Source organism: Antechinus flavipes, chromosome 2 (genome assembly GCF_016432865.1).
Source record: "Antechinus flavipes isolate AdamAnt ecotype Samford, QLD, Australia chromosome 2, AdamAnt_v2, whole genome shotgun sequence".
Lineage (NCBI taxonomy): Eukaryota > Metazoa > Chordata > Mammalia > Dasyuromorphia > Dasyuridae > Antechinus > Antechinus flavipes.
Window position 1 is genome coordinate 613,507,854 of NC_067399.1, and position 22,665 is coordinate 613,530,518.

The 22,665-nt window shown below is 35.6% G+C and overlaps 1 protein-coding gene across 2 annotated transcripts in view; it reads left to right on the forward strand.

The window, feature by feature from the left end:
- The first annotated feature begins 504 nt into the window (after window positions 1–504).
- Window positions 505–22,665, forward strand: part of LCOR (ligand dependent nuclear receptor corepressor) — a 131,487-nt gene continuing 109,326 nt past the window's right edge. The window contains exons 1-2 of one of the 2 annotated variants that reach the window (XM_051981773.1): window positions 505–1,629; window positions 2,657–2,730. The gene's annotated coding sequence lies outside the window, so the exon portion shown is untranslated. The remainder of the gene's footprint in view (window positions 1,630–2,656; window positions 2,731–22,665) is intronic. The other variant, XM_051981774.1, reaches the window with a different exon arrangement.

The window sequence follows — 22,665 nt, forward strand, 5'->3', positions numbered from 1 at the left end:
TACAAATATTTTTATCATTAAAAAGGGGTACCACTGTAAGCCACTGAATTATCTTTGTCTAAATTAATTTTAAAGGTTTTTTTTTTTTTTTTTTTCCTACTAAAAGAAAAAAGGAAGTAAAATGGAGTGATAGGGATGATCTGGAAAAGATGCAGGCTACAGTGAAGACAAACTATTGTCAGTTTCACACAGGGACCACTGCTGTTGACGATCCAGTTTTTACTTTAATTTTTGTGAGATTTGTTTCAATCAACCAAAAAGTATTTAACTATGTACAGATATTGTGCTAAAAAACCAGGGCTTCCAGGACAAAAATGAAACTGCCCTAGTCTTCAAGAAGTGTACATTATGTTGGAGAAGAGATTAATATATGCACATAGATGAATAAACACAACGTAGCAAATAAATATTAATATATTCAAAATAAATATAAAAACAATTTTATAGGTTTGGAACTGACAACTGAGAGGTACAAACATTGAACAGGCGTCTGGAATATATCTATCTATCTTTCTATCTATCTATCTATATGTCTGGAAAAATAGGTTGACACCTACTTTTTTAGGTTGTGAAGGATTTTCAGTGTCATGAGTCTAATAACTATTTTGTTAATAATACACCAACAAACTCTATAAATAGCTTAAGCTTTCTTTTTAAGTTGAAATGACTTTGGGTCCCATTCCTCATAATACTCAAATTCTATAAATAGCTTAATTTTTTCCCCCTTTGGAATGTTGTTTTTGGCATTCCTTTTTTTTTAAATCCAGTTCCAAATTTTCTCTTTCTCTACCCTTTCCCCACACACCAAGAAGGCAAGTTACATGACAGCAAGTATACATATGAAATTTTTCAGAACATATTTCCATATTAGGCATATTGTCAAAAAAAAGAAAAAAATTAAGCAAGAAAAATAAAGAAAAAAAATGCACTCAAAGTTCGTCGGTTCTCTCTCTGGAAATGCTATTGCATTGATTTTTTTTTTTTTTTTAAGTTGAAATAGTTTGGGTCCTCCATCGCCAACTATTATTATTTGTTCCCCAATTGGGTTATTAGAAGTACTTAAACTTTATGCAACAGTTGGTATCAGGCCACTGGAAAGCTGGGAGTGGCAAATGCTGTAAAAACAAAGACAAGTGGGCAAAGAGTAAGGCCGGCGCTGTGACCTAGGATCGCGGGCATCAGGACCAGGTAATGGGGGCAGCTTTCAGCACAGACGTCCCCAAGACCAAGCTTGGAGCGGATTGGAGGGGCGGGGAGGGGAGGGAGTACGTCTCGCCCAAGTAGCCCTAGGGAAGTCCCTGGGATGGTCTCCCAACTCGGTGACCCAGGCGTCCCAGGGCGGGGGAGGAGGGAGCGAGGGAGTCACTGGGGAGCCAAGCACCCTAAGGACTCTCCTTCCTCTTTCCCCCTCCCCACTCCGGGAGGCCTGACGCAAGGTAGGTCGGCGTGCGTGCGCGGCCCCGGGTGTGGCGTGACTGTGCGTGCGCGGGGCCGCGGCGGAGGCGGAGGCTGGGCCGGGCTGGCGGCAGAAGATGGCGAGGGTGTGTAGGCGGCAGCAATGCTCCGTTGAGAGACGCGGCTTTCGGCAAGAACTGGATTCGTGGCGCCACAAGCTCATTCACTGTGTAGGTGAGACCCTCTCCTCCCGCCGCCGCCTCCGGTCCCGAGCTGCCCCGTCGCCTGCAGTCCCTGGCTGGGGAAGGAACCAGCCAGTTCCTCCTCCGGCCCTCTCGCTCTCCTCCCCCCTCCTCCTTCCTCCCCCTCCATCTCTCCTCTCTTCCCCCACCCCCTGGTGGGCGAGCAGCGCGCGACTACAGCGTCCGCTTCTCCCTCCAAGCTCGGCGCGCGCTCGCTCGCCCCTCCCTCTTGCCCCCCTTCCCCCTTCGGCTCTGCCCTCTCGGGCAGGGCGCTCGCCCCTCCCCCCAACCGTGACCCGGCGCCTGGGCCGCGGTGTATTGTGGAGACTCAGTCCGAAACGTACACACTTTTCCGGGGTCGCCGCTGCCGGCTTACGCTGAGCTAGTTGGGCGGGGTGGAGGTGGGAGGGGGCATTGGACCAATCACCGCCCCCCACCTTCCCCAGCCGCCCTTCTCTCTGTCTCTCTCACCCCCCCAACCCCCTTTCTCCCATCCCCTCCCCCCACGCCGCCCGGACGCGTGGCCGCGCGCGCGCCCTCTCCCCCTTCTCGCCCCCGTGCACGCGCTTCGGCCCCGGGAGCCCGGGAGTGGGCGAGGGAGCTGATGGGGGAGCTGGAGCTGTCAGAGGCCCCGAGCCCGAGAGAGGAGGGAGCTGAGCGGGTGTAATGGCCGCGGGGGACAGCGGCTTTCCTCGCTCGGCTGGCGGGGGCTCGGGGTGGGTGTGTTAGTGGTGGTGGAGTGTGCGTGTGCCGTGGGGGGAGGGTGCATTGCATGGAGGTCAGCCGGGAAGGCCACGGCGGGGGCCTCTTGTCTCCTCTCGGGGTTTGTTTCCTAGTCGCCGTTGCCCCGAGAAGCGCAGCATCCTCTGTCTGCCCCATGCCGCGGCTTCGCGTGGGCCGGTCCCCGGGTGGTCTTCTCCCTGAGGGGAGGAGGGAGTGGACGGGGTGCCCTCGGGAAGGGCCGGGCGACTGAGCTGCTCCTCTCACACTGTATGTTTTGTCTGTTTTTCTCTCCCAAGGTCCCGTTTCCCTCTGTGCGGCGGCCGGCGGGACCATAAGGGCTTAACTCATATATTTAACCCCCCTCCGAAAAGTAAGTGGCCCGTGTGGTGTCTCCGCTCCGCCCGCCGCCCCCCCAGCCCCTCTCCATCCCTGTTTCTGACTCTCCTGCATCCAGTATTGTTATTCCTCGCCCTTTCTCTGCAGCTGCTGAGGTGTGGGGAAATTTCCCGGTCCCGCATGCCCACTCTCGGGGGAGGCCCGCGGGGCATATTAGTTAGGGACCTGGTCTTCCCTAACTGTTTGCTAATCTAGGAGATTCTAGTGGTTGGCTTGGGCCCCTCACCCCTCCTTCCCGTCAGGGTTTCCTTGGAAGGAATTATGCAAATCCAGCTTTCTGGTGTCCATTCAGCGGCAATTTCATGCGGTGAGAAGTTCTCTTTGTTGTGTGAGGGGGAGAACAGACACTGATTTAATAGACATATCTGTTGGGGGGAAGGGTGGAGGGGGTAAGGGAGAGAGGCTCAGTTTGGAAGAATTACAGCACTTGGTTAGCTCACTGTCTTTGTGCTTGAGCTTCTGGCTTGACAGGAGTATTTGCCCTTTACAGTATCCTACGAGAGATTTTTTTTTCTATAATAGATTAAAAGCAAAACTGAAACTTTAAAGGAAGTGAAAAATCAGGTAATCCTTACCTAAAAGATAATACTTTTCAGAAACCAGCTTATCCCTTTCTCCAGTGGTGTTGGATGAAAATGGATAATACAAATTTTATAACAGACCTTGACTCAGTCTAACGTAAGAAACAATGATAATTGATGTTGCATTAGTGTTTCAAGGTTTGAAATAATTAAGAATTTTTGACGGTGGGAAAATATTGAGTTGAGTAAAGTATATAAAAATAGACTGTTAAATATGCTATGTAAACATTTTGAAATCATTTTTACAGTTAAGAGGCAGTGAATTTCAGCCTCCACTGCATTCATAACCAGTGGCCTTTTGGTTATCATTTTGCATTAAATGTGCTTTGATTCTGGGGCTTATTTTATTCTTCAAAATAGAACTACTTCCCCAAATATAAGTTTTCATATATTTTGTACATTCTTTCTGTGAAAATAATCCTTATTTGTGGCATTTATATAAGACATCTGATTTTACAAGGGATGGAATTTTTTAAACTGGAGTTTTCATGATGAAAAATATTTAATCTTTACTCTAGATGTGTCATGTTTGCTTGATTTCCTCAGTGACTGCTTCTGTTGCAGTAGACTCAAGACAGTTTTTTAACTGATTTGACATTGACAGTCATCTTTGAGTTGTGAAACTGGAAATTTTTTTTAATAATGACTAGGTAGTTTCAATGAGTTTTAAGTCATCTCAAGCTAACAGTTTTGTTTGTGGGTCATTTCTTATTGTAAGTCTAATGTTTGTTGTTCAATGTAGTGGTTGTCTTTGTGCATTTTATTGTATATCTTTAATCTTTAATGCAAAATTCTGAATTTTGAGGAGTTAAAGTTCAAAAGATATTTAGAGTCCAAAGTGCAGTGGCAATATTTTAATCTCAATGTAAATTATAGTCTTGACTCTCATATCAGTTAAATCACAGACTTCCAATTTCCTTCACATACTCAGTAAATTTTTTGAAATCCAATATAGATGACTAAGTTAATTTTAACTTTCAGAAGTTTTAAAATTAGTTATTTTTAGACTGTTGGAGATACACCTATTTTTTTGATTTTACAATCTTCTTTTATTGGTTGATTATGTATTATTATATATATATATATATACTTTTTTTTTTTTTTTGCTGCAAACAATTTCCTTTCAGGAATTTCACGATCCTATTAAACAAGCCTGCTTGCTTTTTCTCATATGACTTCTCATCTCTACTTTTGCACAAAATGTTCCCTCTCTCCCTTGTAATGGAATCCTTCCTCACTTCAAGTGAGGAATAATATCATATATATTATATGATTGTGTATATTAAAAAAACAACTGTTAACTAATTTTATGGTTGGTCTCAAGTTATAGTTAATTTACATTCAGTATTAACATTTTGGAATGAATGACAATTCACTTTAAACGCCTTTTTTATTGCCGAAACAGAGGTGGGTACATTGACTATATTGATATAGCTTTACCACCTTTGTAGGCTGATAGGAAAGGGGGGCTTTGATGTTCTGTAGGGATGACCTATTCAAACTGCAGAGAAATCCTAATTTGCATCTCTGCTACTTCAGATGTGAATGCTTTTTAAAGAATTCTCTATAGTGCAAAAGAAATTAGGTCTAACCCCTCCCTGTCTTGATCTGGTCAGACTGCAAAAGCCAAGTGGAAGAGCCTAAGTTAGATGACTATTCTGGCATATACAACTATTTTACATTATTTTAACTCCAGTAGATAAGGTAAATTGAGGTAAAGGAATAGTAGGGGGCATTTGAGCAAATAAATCTTTAGCAAGAGGGTCGCACAGAGTGGGTGGTCTTCTGATTTCTTAACCTAGTAAATGACTGTTTGCTTTTTTCTACTATAAACCTGAGTAAACACTCAACCATGTTGGCATTTGTGCTATTTTTAGGAATGCAATATTAATAGAAAAAGATTTATTAATTACTTTTTTAAAGAATGCTATTTATTCATTGCCATGAAGTAGAAGGGAGAAAAAAAGTATAAAACAAGGTACAATTAGTAAGTACCAAATAGTAGTACAAATCAAGAGCTTATAGGATGTAGGCTTAAGAGGCTAATGGGAACATTCCAAATAGAGAAAATGGCATGAGTCAGATGTGGAGATAATAAAATGAAAGTCCTGATTGGGGAATAAGTAATCCAATTTCATTGAAGCCTAGGATTTAGGTATAGGGAGTATATAAAACATAGAAAGGTATGAGTTTGGAATAAGTTTGTCAAAACCTTTGACATTATGGTTATGGAAATGATGCTTTGATTTGGTTGATGGCTCAGGAGTTGTGGGGCTTATTTTCATCTCTAGTTTTAAAGAAGCTATTAAAAATATAGGGTGTGATAATTACAAGATGATGAGATTGATTATTAGGCCAGTTCTTTATAAGTTCATTGCTCCATTCCAAGGAGTTATCTTAAGAGCCAGTGGACTTGTTCCAATCATGATGCTATTGCTCTAAGATAATTTTGGGGGGAGGGGTTTCCTACTTGGGAATTGCCTTTAGATTGACTTATTTAGATAACATTTATTAAATGTGCTAAGCATGAGGAATACAAAGACAAAAATAAAACCGTCCCAGTTTACACAGAGCTTAGGAAAAGGAAAGCAATGGTATCAGGATAGGTCTTTTGTAGAAATGATATTTGATCTGAGATAATAGGGATTGTAAGAACTTGAAATGAGGAAGGATTCCATTATAAGGGGGAGAGGGAACATTTTGTGCAAAAGTAAAGATGAGAGGTCATATGAGAAAGAGCAAGTAAGCTGGTTTGATAGGATCATGAAATTCCTGAAAGGAAATTGTTTGCAGCAAAATAGCATCCCGGATAGACACAGAACCTGGAGTCAAAAAGACCTAAGATCAAATTCAACTTCAACCATTTTCTAGCTGTGTGACCCTGCACAAGTCACTGCCACTGCTTCACTTTTCTCATCTGTAAATTGGAGATGATAATGGTATTTCCCTCCTGATTGTTGTGAGGATAGAATGAAATAATAGCTATAAAGAGTTTTGCAAATCATAAAGCCATAAGATAAATGTTAGCTGTTATTGTTGTTAACAGCTGTGAAAATATAGGCTAGAATCAGATTGTGAAAAGCTTTAAATCTAAATAGGAGTTGATATATATTCTATAGCCAGTAGAGAGCCATTGGTACTTCTTGAGTGAAGGATGTAGTTAGACTTGTACTTTAGGAATATGAATTTGGCAGCTCTGTGAAACAGATTGGAAAGAGGAGAGATTTTAAACAGGGAGACTAATACATTTTTGAGTAAAGTATGCTCTTTGCAGTATTTTCAGTAGTGGCAAAGTTCCATCTTGGTATGGAATGGAGGGAGCAGGGGTTGAAACAGCCAAAAGTTGTTTGGTACCAAATGGTTTTATAACAGTTGTAATCACCTGAAGTGCAGCTATAACATAAGATTGACTTTTCCTAAATGCCTTATAAACTGCCTCTGACAACAGTTCCAAAAATGTTTTGAGTAGTAACAGCATTTTTTCTAACAATTGTACGTCATTCTAAAGTAAGGACTTTGAAGGACAATACTATAAATATGCTGGTATAGGTTATTTTTATTTTATTTAAAGTTTTATTTATAGTTACAAGGGGTGTGTGTATGTTATATAGGTATGTGTGTCTCTGTATGTATTATGAGTAAATATTTTTCCCTTCCTTTTTGATAATTACAAGCAAGATATATGACAATCAGAAATTTTCTTTGCCATATTATCCAAATTGGACTAGAGGACATTAGTTGTGTAGTATATCCCTACTATTTCCCCCTCTAGACATTAGCATTTTCTTCCTTTTATAACTAAACACCTTTGATATTAGTTTTTTCTGAATCCATTATGGTAAATTAAAGGGAATAAAAGAAATTATTATTTCTTGAGTTAATAATTAGAAACTTTTACTTTGAAAATTATTGAAAAATCGACTAGTGTATATACGTGTGTGTATGTGTATATTCCTATATCAATATATAATATGAAGAGTATATGTATGTATGTGTGTATAGCACATCTATTCTTTCTGCTGAGCTATAGTCACATCTCTAATTTCCTCTTGGACATATTTATCTGGATGTGTTACAGGCTTCTCAAACTCTTCATGTCCCAGAGCTCATTTTTATTTCTAAATCTTCTTTCCTTCTGAACTTCCCTATTACTGTTAAGGGTACCAACATCCTCCACGTTACCTAGGCTTGCAACCTTGGTGTCATCTTCATGTTATTCACCCCTCATATCCAAACCATTACCACATCTTGCCCTGAATACCATAACATCTCGTGTGTGTGTACCCCCTTATACCTCTTTCTCCTTTCCATTTATGTGACCACAGTCCCAGTTTGGGTCCTCATCAACTCTTCTAGACTAGTGCAAATCTTCTAATTGATCTCTCTACCTTATGTCTCTCCTCACTGCATTCTTTTTCTTAGTTGCTAAGATGATTTAAAAATTATTTTGTTTTACATACATTCATCATTTTTCTCTCATTATCCTCTGCCTCCCCACAACAACAGTAACACTAAAAAATAAAAAATACATTGACCAGAGTTCTAATGTCTTTCAAAGTTTTTTTTCCCTATATGATGCCATTGTCATTGTAGATATTATTCTAGTTTTGCTTAATTCATTCTTCATCAATTCATAAGAGGGTTTCTCAATTTCCCCTGAAACTGCCAAGGTGATTTTTTTTAAGCGTATGTTTGACTGTGTTGTGTTCCTGCTCAGTTAACTTCATTGTCTCCCTATTACCTCTAAGGTCAAATATAAAGATTCTGTTTGGAATTTAAAGTTCTTTTTAAACTGTCCTTTTCCTAACTTTACATTTTCTCATATGTTATTGTCCTCCATGAACTCTAAATTCAGCTAAACTAGCCTTTCTTCTGTCTCTTGCCTCTCTAATGGTTGACCCTTATTCCTAGAATGCCCTGCCCTGTCCCCTCCACCTCACAGGAATCTTTTCTCAGACTCCCAGACGCTAGTGCCTCCTCCTTCTAGAATGTTTTCTTAAAATCTGTACGTACACACACACACACACACACACACACACACACATATATCTTGTAGGCATCTAGTTACTTTCATGTTGTTAAAGTGTGTACTCTTTGAGGATAGAGGCTGTTTTTGCTTGACTTTGTATCCTCAGTGTTTATAGCACAGTGTCTGGCACATAGTAACCCCTTAATGAGCGCTTGTTGACTGATTATACAGTTTGTGGTCAAATACTGTCATGCTATATACATATATATATATATATATATATATATATATATATACACTCACATACATATGAACATTTATATAAGTGTGTGTATATATACAAACGTACACATTATTTTTGAGAAAATCCCAGTTTAAACTGGTGTCATTTTTAATTGAACAAATCTTCATTGAAAACTTAAATGTGCAGAAGAACTATTCTAGTAGTATCATCCAACATCAAGAAATTAAAATTGTAGTTAAGAAGACAAAACATAGTAAAATATGTAATTAATATGAGACAATAACTACAATTTTCAATTCAATTACTATATCAGTGTTTTGAAAATAATGTAAAAAATTCCCTTGTTTACCTTAATATGGTTTATATCTTTCATTCTCTCAGCACAACCCACCTGTCCTTGCTTGAGTTCCTATATCTTTCTTTTGTTGCATTTCTGAAACATGTGCAATCATTTGTATAAATTTACAAATGACTGTAATATACAAATAAGTATGTTTCAGAAATAGATGAGCAATATAAGAAACTTAGTAGACCAAGAATGTTTGGGGCTAGGAGAACACATAGTATAAACTATATTATTGTAAATGATATATATATTGTTATATATCCCCATATATTATTTTATAATTATAGTTACTGTATCTCATGTTAAGTCATTACATGTTTTACAATGATTTGTCTTTCCAGTTAAAATGTAAGTTTTTTGATGGTGTGAACCATAGTATGGGGAATCGTTCTGCCCACACTGAAGCCTCAGTGAAAGCTTGTTCAATTAAGAGCAATCCCACTGGGATTTTCCCTAGAAGTATCTGAAATGTTTCTGCAAAATTATCTTTGGAGAGCAAACTAAAATTTCTTTTCAGGCTTTTAATGAGTTTTTGACTCATAGTAAGGGGCCTGGAAACCCTCCTATAAGAGACAATGTGGTATAATAGAAAGCATGCAGAATTTAGAATAAGGGGTTCTAGGTTTGAATTCTGGCTCTATAACTCTGTTTTTGTGAATCCGGTATCACAGTCTCTTGATCTCGGCTCTTGATCTGTACAAAGAGAGTGTTGGCCTAGATGGCCTCTTGGGTCCTTTCCAGCTCTAAATTTTTGATTCTAATAATGTGATAGCTATCTTCCAAGTGTTTGAAGGACTATTCTTTGATAGAATGTCATTATCCCAAGAAGGCATAACTAGAAACTTTTACAGTCTGGTAAGCTTATGGACCCCATCTCAGGTTAATGTTTTTAAATGGATAAAATAAAACGCATAATGTTAGAAAGGAAACCAATTCCTGAAATACAGTTATCAAAAAAAATTTTTTTTAAGTACTTGAACTCTAGATAAAGAACTCCTGGACTCTAATGATTTTTGAGATCTCATAAAACTTGGACAACTCTTTAAAACGTATATTTTTTAGAGATGCAAAGCCATTGTATAGAATATAGAACATGTTGACATGTTCTGTTGAAACTAAAGCTCTTTTGATGGCCAGAGGTAAGAGAAGTCAATAATTAAACATTTATTAAACCAGTGATGTCCAAAGGGAGAGGCAGTGCTGTGTAGTAGATAGATTGCAGTTTTTCTTTTGACACATGCCATAGCTAAAGTTAGCATTTGACTCCTGAGTGTAAGTCACTTAATTTCTTCTCTGTGAGAGTTGTAGAACTGCTTTTTAACTGCTTTGGTAGAAGGAACTCTTTCTGAGGGAGTTGTTTGTACTGTTGAAGTCACAGGTTCAAACATCCTCTACAATGCTTTTCAGATGAGTAAAGCTCTAATGCTATGTACTGGGAAAGATGGAGCAGAAAAATAAAACATATTCAAGGACCTTACAAACCTTAATCATATAAATGCAAATCCCAATATAGTGTTCTTTCCCTATTTTAGGGGGAATGTAAAAATCTTGATTGTAATAAAATGGAATTTGCTACAAAGTTTACTGAGTTGATTTTAAAAGGTGATTTAGATTTTCTTCTTTTTAGTCTTGATTTCAGTAATTGAAGCCTTGTTTTGCTGTACCAGGACACTTGCATTTTGTCAAAAGCTTAACATGTATAAAAATGTTATATAGATAAGTATCTGCATTTTTTGAAATGAGAGAAAGCTTTGTAAGTATGAGATTATATATATATATATATATATATATATATATGTATGTATGTATGTATGTATGTATATATATCTTTATCTTTGAGAGAGAGAGAGATTCCGATCTTTTCCTTAGATAGATTGAAGACTGAGTGAGCACTCCATGAAGCCATTTCTAACTTTATGAAGGAGTGTGAGAATTTCTTTCTCAATTTTATCTTGTTAGAACAGTTAAGGCATGGTTTTTTCTCTGAATAGTTGTGAGGAAAAAAGTAGTAATAGTAATGACTATAATGAAATTAATAAACCTTAGGCTACTTCAGAGGCTCTTAAGCCCAATCCAGAAGTGGAAAACTGAGGCACAGAGAAATGATTTACTCAGTGTGTCAAGATTTGAACTCACATTTTTCTGATTTGTGATCTGGTGTTTTCACCACTATGCAGGTATAACTTGGAAATAGCTAGAATTGAAAAATTGAGTTTATTGAGCTTAAGGTATACAAACAATATTCTAAACTGTTTTCCTCACTGAATATTTTCTCATTATTTGGATATTCCTCAGTTTTGAGTAAAGTAGAAGGGTTATTTTTATTCTAATTCAAAATACTAAATCAATGCTAAGGGAGTATAGGCCAAAATGGCATGAGGAATACAGAAGGTGGGAATAAGCTAGGAGCTTGACTGGTGAGGAGAGGCTATGTTATATAGTGACCATCTCATACAATTTCAGAGTAATATGTAAATAGAGGTCTGAGTATAAGTCTGTGTGATCAGTGCCTTAGGCAACTCACCAAAAAGTTACTTAACTGCCTATGGAGAAACTTTCCCCACAGAAATTTCTTTATACCAGTGGGGCAAAAAAGACCAAAAAAAGAGAAAAGACACTATTTACATAAACATACTCCCTGTGGCATACTGAATGGCCTTAGATCTTGCCTTTGATACATTTTGGGCACATCACTTAATCTCTCAGTGTTCTAGGTAACTCTTGCAAACAACTTCTTTGGGAGGGATCTACCTTACTTGAGAGTTGCCTGTGCTACTAAAATTACAGGTTGAATCCATTCTCTATGTGTGCATACACACATTAACTCTGCTGTACAATAATAGTGTCAATTTCTTTTGGACCTGTGATGTCATTGGTTCAGGGATTCTCCTATCAATTCAGTTTGTAATTTAGTGAATTGCCGATTTGAAATGTGTCAGAAATGGGACTTGTCTGTAAGACAGGTTTTCTTTCATGCCACTATGCTAATCTTTTGTATGGCTAACATTTATATAGTATGTTAGGGCTTGCGAAATGCTTTACGTACATTATTTCATCTGAACCTCACCACTATGAGGTGGTGTTAGAGGTGACATTATTACCTATTTTACACTAAAAAAAAAAAAAGAGGCTCAGAAAGACCAACTGATTTGGCATGGTCACAGCTAGGAATTGGAATTTGAACCCAAGTATTCTTTTATATTCAATAATATCCAATACTATTTACTAATCTTGCTTCTTTCAAATTATATTTTGAGTTCTGGAGGTGGAAAAGAGAATGGCGCTCTGCAATAGAATGATCAAAGAGGGATAATATTACTTAGGGAAGTCTTATTTAAACCCTTAATTGATCTTTTTGAAAATTATTTTTAGTCATAATCATTATTATTTAAGTAGGTTATATGGTGATAAAATAGTAAAGGTTTATTTTTAAAACATAAATCTTAATTATGCTTTTATTTGCATTGAAAATCTCAATATAGTGTTCTTTCCCTTTTTTAGAGAGAAGTTAAAAATCTTGATCATAATAAAATGGAATTTGCTACAAAGTTTACTGAATTGATTTTTAAAAGGTGATTTAGATTTTTTTTTTAGCTTGATTTCACTAACCGAAGCTGTACCAGGACACCTGCATTTTGTCAAAAGCTTAACATGTATAAAAATGTTATAGATAAGTATCTGCATTTTTTGAAATGAGAGAAATCTTTCTAAGTATGAGATTCCCTTTGGCCAAGGAAGATACAAATTAAGTCATTTAAAAATAGCATTTATTAAGCTCATACCATATGTAAGCCATCATACTAAGTGCTGGGATATAAAAATAAATGAAAATTTGTTTCTTTCAGGAGCTTACATTCTAATAGAATTACATTAACCTTCTTTAGAAAAAGGTTTTGATAATTGTTGATTCCAGTTATATGAACTGTGCTAAAAATAAAATGGAATATGCTACCTTCTCAGTTTGAATAATCTATAGTGCATTGCAAATACTCAGTGGTGCTATAGTAGATTTTATTGTACTTAAAATTTTGAGTGATGAGAGCATATAATTGTGTGATGTGATAAGAAATAGAGGTACATTACTGTGGAACAAGAAGTGAGACTAAGGCTCAACAAAATGAGGGAGGGGAAAAATTTGGATAGTGATATGATTTGGAACAGAAGGAAGTTCATCTTAAAAACAAAAGGTCAACATTTTAAGTTATGTAGTCTTGATAACAGTTGAACACATTTATACAAAATATGTTCTATTTTAACACATTTGATTGAGACTTATTTGTAATAAAACATACAAGTATAACTTTGTGTACCTGTTTGCCATACTTGTCTTTGAGGCAAATATCTAGAAATTTTTGTTTTAAATGTATGTTATTTTGAAATAGTTAAACATGTGGATAATTGAGTTTCAAATTCTTTTCCAATATCTTTAGCATCTTAATGACATTTTATATTTCCTAATAATACTTGATAACTATATTTTCTCCAAAATGTTGCCATCATTTTGCATTTCTGTGTTTTTATCCAAATTGCATTCAGTATGTTCATGTTACACATCACTAACATTAGTTAGTGGTTTTTTGAAATAGTGTAATAGAAATTATGACATTTCTATATATGTATATAAACATGTGGAAACAGTTCATGCATATCTATGTTATGCATATATGGAAATTAGACATTTCATTGATGAATGTTTTTTATAAATGATGCTCTTGTAATAATAATCATTTTAACCTTGTTAAGAAATTGACCTCAATTTTTAGATTATGTGAGAAGGGAGGAAAAAGGATGATACTTCTATAGCATCTGTGACAATGAATACAATTTAAATATTTTAAGTATTTATTCCTGAGTTTAGGAGTAAACTTGAGGGAAGGAATGTTTCCATCCTTATCTTACCAGTTGCTTATTCCTTGTTGCCTGCAATGTGAATAAATTTTGCTGCTGGTTTTCATGGGAGTTAGGACAGACTTGGCCTTTTAGTTCTTGAGTCACTGACTCAAGAACAGTTATTTGTAGTTCACATGGTAATAATTTTTATTTTCAGTAGACATTCTCCGAAGTAATTATTTAAATTTGGAATCATTTTTATCCTTCAAAAAGCTTGAAGTAAATTTTATAGTAGCCAAAGAGAGCCAGCACAAAATTTCAAGTTTCCCCCTCCCCCCAAAATCTTTATTTCTTATTATGGAATTACTTTGGAAAAAAGCTTCTCTTTCCTTCTATTTCTTATATACCATGCAAAGTTCTCGATCCAACTCTGCTGAATTCTCTTACTAGGACTTGATCCTCTTTGCTTGTCTTCATGTTCCCAAATACATAATGGCAATTAATCTTTTGCAATGTCTTATCATCAGCCAAACATTTATTAAGCTTCTACTGTGTGCTAGGCAGTGTCTAAAATTGCCAGAGAGAAAGATTACTTATGTTTTCTTTTTTGTGCACAATTTTCTTAGTCATTATGTTTTTATAAATACAGTAAAAACTGCATTAAATCTAGTTTTGGTTCATAGATTTATAATGGACTTAATGGGTTAAAAATCATCCAGGCTAATAATGTCATTCACATGGACAATGGCTGCCAAACTGTGGACCACATATTTACTTGGAAAACCACATATATGATCTTTTATTGTATTTTTATTTAATTTGTTAATTATTTCCCAATTACATTTTAATCTGGTTTGGACTGCACTGGGAAGTGTTGTGAATTTGGTGTGTGATTGATGTGTCTGGTCTAGGCCAACTCTCAAGTTTCAGAGATGAGGAAACTAGGGTTTGAAGAGATGGATTAATTGGTAAAATGAAAAATTCACAGTTTACATTGTATGCTGACCTTTGGATAATGAGAATAACTGTTAGACTGCAACTATAATGTATCTTTTTGCCTCATGGTCATCATGTTTTGTGTACAAGTTTATATTTTATCACCAATAAATGTATACTTAATTGCCTTCTGTGAGATATGTGGTACTATGCTAGCAGTTTAAAGAGCCTGAGGAAGACGAGATAAAAACATACTCAGTTTTATAAAGGATATGTGGATTTGACTTCTTTTAAGAGAGAAAGAACTTTAATTTTTTAAAATTATTTTTTAAAAAATTGTGGATTTAATTGGTAAAGCGAAAAATTCCTTTTAAAAAAAAGTCTTATAAGAAACAATAAACATCAACAGAACTATACTTAATTAGTAATTTTTACATTTTAAGTAATTTATTACAATGAAGAGGTATTGTAATACCTCTTCAGCTAGTCATTTCCTTTAAGTCTATTTTGGATTCCAATTTTCTAGTCTTTGCTCCTTTATAGTATAATATAGGATGAAACTTTTTTTGAACATAGGGAATTTCTTTTTACATTTTAGTTATATGGAGTTTTCTTTACTCTTTTAAAAAAATAATAAAAATCTGTTTTTTCTCCATCCCACCTACCCAGTTGAAAAAAAGAAAAATACTTTATAACCAGTATGAATAGGCAAGCAGAACAAATTCTCTTATTGCCTATGTTCAAAAAATGTTTTATTCTATACTCTTTTTTTTCTTTATTTTTTTATTATAGCTTTTTATTTACAAGATACAAGATACATGGGTAATTTTTCAGCATTGACAATTGCAAAACTTTTTGTTCCAACTTTTCCCCTCATTCTACACTCTTAAATCCATCATTTCTCTATTGAGATAGCATGCATTTTCATTATTGGTTCTCTGAAATCATAGATGGTAATTGTGTTGCTCAGAGTTCTTGCAGTTTTCAAAGTTGTTTGTCTTTATAATATTGTCATATAATTTATATGACAATTTCTTATTGTTCATTTTATCCATCAGTTTATAGAAGTATTTTTGTAATATTGATGTTATAGTATACATTTAATTTTCTTTTGGTTCTGCTTATTTAAGACTATCAGTTCTGATAGTTTTTTTGTTTGTTTTGTTTTGTTTTTGATGGAAAACCATTATGCTGTCAGAATGAGATGATTTCAACTAATTGACAATTTAATTTAAATAGCAAGTTCTAGTACCTAAAAAATTGTTATAATTTCATTTTCATTGACATCTTGATCTTATAAAAGGTGCTGTACTTGGTATAGATAGAAATAAATTTAAAAACATGCAAGCTCTCATTTAATTTTTTTCATTTTCCTTATGCTTTTTTAGTGTGATTATGTAGGCCCATTTAGGCAGGTTGTGATTTTGAGAGATAATTTCTGATTACGTGCAAAGATTTTCCTATGAAGCATATCTTTTCCTCCTTTTTCTTTCACAGTCTATAAACATTTATTAAAAACCTGTCATATGCTAGGTACATTCTCAGTTATTTAACCCAGTTTGATTATATAAAAATAATTTTCTTGTTTCTGTCATAGGTTATTGTCCTTTTAGGGCAATATAGCAGGATAGTTTAAGAATTTTCTACTTTGTCATTCAACATCTTTTTTTCTGGATGCTTATTTCAGCTATCAAGGTCACCTTTTTTGTTGTTAAAAGAGCACCTACATTAGGATATTAGCTATTCTAATAGAATTCTAGCTCTTCTTTGAAGGTAAGGAATATAAATTTTATGTGTGTATTTCTACCATCTAATACAGAGGAGGCACTTAATTACTTTTCCCTCAAAGGATAGAGTAGGACCACTTTGGCTTACATGTGTGACTTTTAGTTTCATAAGTCTGACCCTGGTATACAATGATGACTCATTTTTGCCACTTGTTTGGATTTTAATGAAGTATTCTAGTTCCTATTTGCTTCTTTTTGGGGGGGGGAGGGAGAGATAGAGTGTTTCAGCTTCAATTGATTGATTCTCTTGATGATATTTTATCAGAATAGCAAATTCTTCTTTCACAATGCAGATTAATTACTCATTTGTCATTTAATAGAGCTGCCTGGAATTGAGAAAAATTACTTAAATATATTGTTATCTTATTGTTATTGTATCTTATATTGTTACTAGTATATGCCAGAAGTAGAATTTGAACTTAGATGTAGGGCTACTTCTCTCTCTGTTATGCTAAGATGCCTCTTTTGTCATCTTTAGTGATTTTTTTTTAAATTTTGGAGAGGAGTGAGAGCTTTGTTTTCACTCTTAGTAGTACCTCCAATATAAGCCACTTGTATAAGATTACCTATTGGTAGAAAGGAGAGCTAAGGCCTGATCATTTTTAACAACTTTCCTCATGCCCTGAAAGGAAGGAGTTGAATTGCTTTTTTTTCTTTACCATGGGGATATAACCACTGTTTTGCAAAATCAGGATTTACTGCAACTTAAAAGTTGTTTTTTCAGGGAAGTGTGAAATATGGGGACTATAAAAGACCATAATCTCTGATTACTTGGGAATAAGTTACTATAAGCAGACTGTCTTCCTACTGCTACCTGGAAATTGTTTTGCTCAAATTATACTTGAATCCTTATCAGATTTCCTATGGCAACTATTATAAACTTTTTCTCTTTTCATTAATCTGTCATTATTGAACAGATGATCTTATTTTTTATTTTGCTGAGGTAATAGAGGAGAAGGTTGAAGGGGGAGGTCCTTGTCTTCTAAATTTCTCTCCTAGCCTGTTCTCTTTACACTATCAACATTTCCAAATCTGTGATTTATGCTAAATGCCTCTTCTCCTCAACACTGTTCATTCTCTCACTATAGTTTCATACTTTTTATCACCTCAGTGAAAGTCTCTTGAATATTATTTATAGTCTCCTGTTTATGCAATAGAATGCATCTGCAGAAATTATTCTCCTCAGCAGATTGTAAGCTCCTGTTTTTTATCCATCTGTCTGTCTATCTGTCTATCTAATCTGACAATTGGGGTTATAGCTTGGCCAGGGTCACACTATTAGTGTCAAGTGTGAGGCCAGATTTGAACTTAGGTGCTCTTGACTCCAGGACCAATTGTGTCAGTGCTTTTGTGTGTGTGTGTGTGTGTGTGTGTGTGTGTGTGTCTGTCTGTCTCTGTCTCTCTACATATAGCATAGTGCATGGCACTAGCAAGTGCTTTATACATCCTTATTTGAATTGAATTATTCTTGTCTTCATTATAGACTTGACATTATGCTGGGGAATCATTTTTAAATAGGGAAGGGATACCACTTTCTTGAATTTTTCTTTGCCTTTGATTCTCTTAACATGACACTTTTTCCTCCCTCCTCATTATTTTGTTGGCTCTTTTTTTAAAACATCTCTTCAATATTGCTGCTTCCTAAGATTGTGTCCTTTTTTCTTTACATATGTTCCCTCTTAATAGTTTCATTCTAGCCTGTAACTTTAGCTGTCATCTCTATGTAGATAACTTAGCTAAATTAGGCTTAACGTCTTTTGAAAGCTCAGCCTTTGTATTTTCTAATTGCTTATTAGATAGTTCTACCTGGATGGTCCACAATGCCTCAAACTCATTGTGTCCAAAAACTGAACTTTGTAATTGATGTATAGATAACCTTTGTAGGTAATATGTTTGTTGTTATCTCCAATAGACTTCAAAGCGAGCTATTCTTTATTTCGTGAACATATCCTGGTGCTTTTCTGCCTTCACACCTTTTCATTACAGTACTTAGTAGTACAAACTATTTTTTAAGATCCAGCCAAAATTTTTTGTTCCCTTTCTTTTTCTTCTGGACTTCAATAGGACCTTGAACCAATCTTATGGCACTTGTTAAGTCAAACATTTTAGTTGGGGAGGGTGGAAAAAAAGAAGGGAATGTTGGTGTTAGACAAGCATTCCCAAAACAGATGTCGGTGATCGATCAATTAATTGATTTTGCTATACATTTGTTACTAGTCACTGGGTATGTGGTAAATGTATGATTTGGACTAGGTTAGGCAAAGGTCTTTTTTTGGTTTTGCTTTGATGTTTCGTTTTCAGAAAGTAAGTCAAACAAATATTTGAGTGTACTTAACATTTATTTAAAATGACTATATTTTATGTAAACAAGTAGTTTGTGGCCAGTTTTTAACTTTAAAAAAAATACCTATTGGTGTCATAGGAATGGTATGCTTAAAGTAAAACAAACAAACAAACAAAAAAGTGCTAAGTAGGCGATAAACAGATCAGTTAAACTTAAGAACATGTCAAAACCTTGCACCCGAGTAAAATTATAGATTACTAGCGGTAGTGGTAGTAGCCTGACCTAAGTTTTTGGTAAAGTTCTCAGAAATTATTTTTTTACTGTTGTTATAGCTTTTTATTTACAAGATATATACATGGGTAATTTTTCAGCATTGACAATTGGTAAAACCTTTTGTTTCAATTTTTCCCCTCCTTCCCCCTCACCTCCTCTCCCAGATGGCAGGTTGACCAATACCTGTTAAATATGTTTTAAAGTATAAGTTAAATACAATATATGTATACATGTCCATATAGTTATTTTATTGTACAAAAAGAATTGGACTTTGAAATAGTGTACAATTAATCTGTGAAGGAAATAAAAAATACAAGTGGACAAAAATAGAGGAATTGGGAGTTCTGTGTAGTGGTTCATAGTCATCTCCCAGAGTTCTTTCGGTGGGTGTAGCTGCTTCAATTTATTACTGCTCTATTGGAACTGATTTGGTTCATCTCATTGTTGAAGTGGGCCATATCCATCAGAATTGATCATCATATAGGATTGTTGAAGTATATAATGAACTCCTGGTCCTGCTCATTTCACTTGGCATCAGTTCATGTAAGTCTCTCCAGGTCTTTTTGAAATCATCCTGCTGGTCATTTCTTACAGAACAATAATATTCCATAATATTCATAAATTATTCTTGCCTTTAATGTAGAGCTGGAAAGAGAGAAGTTGTGCTTGCTTTTGAGGAGAATGAATTACTATAGCAGAAGAATAGAAGCTAGCAATAACAATGTTCATACATAAAAATAAAGAAGCAATAATTCTCTGCAGTTAGAGGTAAAATGGCTTGAGAAATGGTGGAGGAGGTGGAAGGGACATGCTTCAGCTAAAATGAATTTGGTGAAATTACTTTTTCTAATTTTGTTTGATGTTAAAAGGTTTGGCATATTTTTTGTTTTCGTAAGCTGAAGTAGACTTTGGAAAGCAGCCTTTTTTTCCCTTCCTTCACCCTCTTTTACAGCCATGTTTCACGCAAAAAGTTTTTGGGCTCTTTAAAAGACTAGGATTGGGGTAGATTCTTATGGGGAAAGGGAGTTATTTCTGGGAAACATTTGTTCAGGTTTTTATTCTGTCAGTTTCACTACTTCTTATAGTTAAAGAGCATGTGACTGTTATTAATGAATTCAGGTTACCAGGTTGTTTAAAATACATCCCAGGATACTGAAAGAATTGGAAAACATGGTTGCTGACAGTGGTCTTATAAAGATCAGGCATATTTTGTCAAGATTTTGAAACAAGGGTACCAATAGAATATGCAAATTATAGCCCAGTGAGTTTGAATTCAATTCATGGCTAAAAGCTAGGAAATATTAAAGGAATTGGTTAGTGAACCTCTAGAAGAGAAAAAAGTAACTGCAAAGAGTAAGCATGAATGTTGCCTCTTCCAATGTGCTCCCTTTTGGAGGATATTTGTCTTTTGCTTATTTTTATTTGTATCCTTATCACCTGTTTTCTTTTTGGTAAGACTTGACTGGGAGATCCGGAAAATGTAACAAAATTCTTACTATGGCTGGGGGGAAGTAGCAAGATATGGGCTGGATAAACTTTGGTTGATTTAGAACTAGTTTCAGAGTCTAATAAATACTTTCAGGGTTACAAAGAAAGAAATGATATATAGTCTGCTCTGTTGAAATCTACACTCATCAGTGAAACAATATGCATGTTCACAAAATAAGGATAAGGTAGTTGAGAGGGAGTGATGGTAGCCAGCTGAGGGAAACTCAGCTTTGATGAAAATTTGCAGAATCTGAGAGACTCAGAAGTGAGAGTGAATTCTAGACTATGGTGATGAATAGCCTGAGCAAAGAATGAATGTTGTGGGTGAACAATAACAAGAAGATAATTTTGGTTGAATAATAGAGTATATGAAGATGAGTAAGGTATAATAGGCTAAAAAAGATGTTAGATTCAGGTTGTGAAAAATGACAACGGATGTTTATTTTTGATTCTGGAGGTAATAGAACAGTTAGAGTTTATTGAGGGTGTATGGTCAATTTTGTGCTTATGGAAAATGACTTTGACAACAATGTGGAAGATGAATTGGAGTAGGGAGAGATGAGTCAGAGAGATCAGTTACGAAACTTGCCATATAGTTCAGAAGAGAAGTGATGAGGGTTTAAACTAAGATGGTAGATATGTGAATATTGAGAAAGAGATGGATTAGAAAGTACTGTGAATTTAGAATTGACAATAGTTGATAGCTGATTGGATTGTGTTGGGAATGAGTGAAAGTGCAGTTAAGGATAGCTCCTGTGGTGACTGATAAAATGATGGCATTATCAATAGAAGTGGGGAAGTTTGAAGGAAAGCGTACATTTTGGAGGATTCTTGGCCCTCGAAGGCTTGTAGTAGTCTACTTATGTACTTCTACATGAGGACCTAATCATTCAAAGAAATAGGCTTTTTTGGAGTATGCTTTGGAGTACCTAAACCTGAGAGCACTTAAAGGGGAGTTAGGAGTAGCAAGAGAAGGACATGTTGATAACTATTTCCATCTTGGGGAAGAAGTAAATACTTTGAAAGCCAGATAAGAAAAGTGTATAACCAGGGATATTGCCAGAGAAGGATCTTTTTTTTAGGCTATGTCAGGGAATCCAGGGACAGAAGTTGTCCTAGTCCCTAATTCTGGCTTTATAGCTCCATGAAACAGGGCAACTAAGGGATTTTGAAGAAGGCTAGGTGTTTTATGAGGATAAAAGTATTATTCAGACATATCTAATTCATTTCCCATTTTTGACACAGGCAGAGTTACCAATTAGGAAAGTTACATGGGAGATGCAGAGTTCTGAGCTTAGAAGGCTTGGTGCCTTCTAAATGGGACAGAGGTAGAATAAAGACAATCTAAGAGACTAATTAGGCCTTTACTGTAAAAGTAGATTTATTTTTCCTGGATTGGATCAGAAACACTGGCTGTAAAAAGTGTTTCCCAGCTTTTGGTTTCCTTTCTAATCTTGGCTGCATTGATTTTGTTTTTGCAAAAAAAAAATTTTAGTTTGATGTAATTAAAAGTATCTATTTTGCATTTCATAAAGTTCTCTCTTCTTTGGTCATATATTCCTCCCTTTTCCAAAGTTTTGACGATTAAGTAGATTTTTAAGGGAACTATGAGTATATCACAGGATGAGAAAGCAGATGGACAGGCTGAAATCACAGATTCTTTGACAGGGCAATAGTAAATATACTATGCTAATTTAGAACTATTTCCACTTGTGTAACCCCTTTTCATCTGAGAAATTTTTATCTGTCCCGGAATATATAGGTATAAAAATTAGATATGTAGATCAAAACATTTACTGATAATAAATCATAAAGAAATTTATTTAAAAACTATTCTTTGGTGTGCTTTTAATTTTGCCATTTATTAAAGACAAAAGCAAGTTTACATACTTAATGAGATGACTGTGTTTATTTTAAGTAAAGAATTAAATCTTGGTGGAATATTTAATACATTTTACTGTTGCCAAATTTTTTGCCAAAATCCCTCTTCTCCCCTCATCCCCTTTACCCCTCATTCAGTTATGCAACCCTGGGATCCACAGTTTAAGAAGTTTCGGGTTAGAGGGAGGATAAATCTAAACATGTAGAAAAAGTCTATCCTTTGATGTTAAAAGATTGAAAGTAGGCCGAGAAAGACTAGATTGTTAGATGTGGGCTGAAAGATCTTGGAA